The following is a 2732-nucleotide window of genomic DNA, read 5'->3' on the forward strand; positions in this document are numbered from 1 at the left end:
TGGTCTGATGCTGCCAGGATGGACAGGGTTGACTCTGCAGTAGGTCCCTTTACCTGGTGAAGTAAAATTGTTTAATTAAATTTATTATAAGATGAATTAAGATTTAAAATAAGGGGAGGAGGACTCTGAAATGAGAAAAAGGCTAGTCAGATGAGACTCTGTGTCCTCTCATAACTGGCCTGCAGCCTGCCCCCTCCTTCCTTTCTTTCCAGACTCCCACTGTTGGCCCAGAGTGGAGGGTGGGGTCTGCTGACCCGGAGTGGAAGGGTGGGGTTGGGGCCATTGCAAGGTTGCTAATTAAGGCTGGAGGTATGTGAATTTGATATGACTGTTGCTGCCTGAGAAAACAGAGATCTGCTCCCCAATGCTGAGACTGCTTCCAGTGGCTGAGCTGGCCACGCTTCGGGCTAACGCATCACCACCTAGCTATTCAGACCCAGCGAGCACCAGCCCCTCTCACTGTGAGCTCCCTGCTCCCACCTCCCAGGTGGCCATGGGCAGAGTACACACTTGGGCCCTGCAAGGCTGAGAAGAGGGGGGAGGGAAGCAGGTTGGTCTTGGAGATCTCCACCTCCTTGGGGTACCTCCCTCCCTGGGAGGCTACCAGGCTCCAGAGTGAAGGAAGGTGAAGTTCTCACTGGAAAGTAAGTGGGCCCCCTTAGTCTTCTGTGGGGGGATACCCAGATGCTTGGAACCCTGCCACACACCCCTTTATGTCCCCCACCCCACCCCCACCCCCGCCCGTTCGCTGACCCTTACGGGCCAATCGGAGAGCTTCATGCTGCAGTTTTTCTGCTCTCCCCCCTGGTCACCCACATCTGCAAGGGGCTAGGGCCTCATGTCCAGGACTCCTGAGCCCTGGAGAGAGGCCCTGGGGGTGGGGGCCTCGGAGTGTGGAACCTGTTGTCGACAGGCGCAAAATAATCGGTAAGTGAGGCTGTTAGCGCTCCCCAAAGAAGAGCCAAAGCAACTTGGGTTGATTCCTGGCCAGGGCACGTACTAGGTTTGGGATTCAAACCACCGCTCCCCCCGCCCCTCCCCCACTGGTGCAGGAGGCAACCAACGGATGTTTCTCTTTCAAATCGATAAAGAAAAACAAAAAGGGTCAAAGCTGGCTTCTCAGTCTTAGCTGAGAGCAGATCCCTCACTAAAGGATGCCCTTCCCTATCCCATATTCTGCATTCCTAAAACTTCCACGTTCCCCTCTGCTTCAAGTGGACACTCCTGTGGGCTCAGCCCTCTTGTGATGCCCCACGGGGTCCTCTGATAAGCCCCTTCCCTCCACCCAACCCCTCACCCCAGCCTGCCCCTCCCACCAGGACAGCCACCGAAACTCATTTCCCTCCTGCCTCCTGGAAACTTCATCTCTCTGCACCTCCTGTGAGGGTTTCAGTCCCCAGTCAGTGGGTGGACCTGCTTGTCCAGCTTCCTGCCCCCAGTCAGCACATCCCTGGCTCAGCCCATTGAGTGACCCGTCCTTGCACCCACCAATGCCTGGCTCAGAGCAAAACAGGCATTTACTGAGTGGCTGCTTTGCACCAGGGGTTGCTGGGGATACAAAGACCAGTAACAGTCACGGGGCCAAAGGTGATTACAGTTTAGTTGAGGAAATAGACATAAAACAGATCAGTTCAATCACTCCAATCAATTCTAATGTTATTTATTCTTTAAGGCCTAGCATGAGCACCGCTCACCCAAACATTACCTGTCTGTGGTTTGCTGCTGTATCCCCAGCATTAAATCTGGCTTAATGGAGACTCTTGAATAAGAAATATTTGCATGATGAATGCCTGCCCTGGGGGGTTGCAGGAGGGGACCACCTCTATCCTGTCTCTCTCAAGCAAGTTTATCTAAATGAAATCAGATTTAACTGAAACATCAGGGGCAGACTTGCTAAAACTAAATTCTCCAATCTTTATAGTAGCAGCTAAAAGATTGGGGTTCCGGGGGGCCACAGACTCTAACTTCTTGGAGAAGCCATCTGGTCTGCCAGAGCCAGAACTGTAAATTTTATGTCTCCAGATTTCAAAGGCTCTGCCCTGTCAAACCCATAACTTGGAATCCAGTCACTGCATTCATCAAGTCAGTAAATTTTATAGTAAAAATGTACACAAATCACAAACCCCTCTAACACTGGAGACTCGGAGACCAAGGTAACGTCACAGTGACTCCAGAAAATAGGCAAACTGGGCTGGAAGGAATGCGTCTAAGGGCAGCAGGCAGGGCCTGGCACACAGTGTGGCTAGAGGAAGTAGTTTTCCGGCACTGTGATCACGTGGCAAAGCAGTCGGACTGCAGAGCTAAGGAGGTACAGGCAAGGCTTCATTTCTCTGCCGGTCATTTATGTATTCATCGTTTGGTAATTGTTACTGCGAGCCTACCACGCGCATTACCCTGCCAGGCTGTGGGGAAACAGTGGGACCCGATGCAGACGTCCCCACCCTAGCCTCGTCCGGAAGACAGCCCTCACTGGAACCACTCCCTTGACAAGCTGGGCTTGGGAGGGAGGGAGGGAGGGAAGGAGGGAACGTCGCAGGTTCAGGAGTGAGATTGGGGGGCGGGGCATGTAGGGGTCAGCAGCCTCCCGGCTGAGGCAGCCTCAGGGGTCTGTTTCAGATTTGGATAGCAGGAGCTACAGACGGGTTTCAGCGGGAGGAGGATAGGATGCGATCTGTTTTGGAAGGATCCCGGTGGCAGGTGCGTGGGAAAGTCTGGGGGGCGAGGGGTGGGGG

The sequence above is a fragment of the Myotis brandtii genome, unplaced genomic scaffold, assembly GCF_000412655.1.
Source record: "Myotis brandtii unplaced genomic scaffold, ASM41265v1 scaffold133, whole genome shotgun sequence".
Classification (NCBI taxonomy): domain Eukaryota; kingdom Metazoa; phylum Chordata; class Mammalia; order Chiroptera; family Vespertilionidae; genus Myotis; species Myotis brandtii.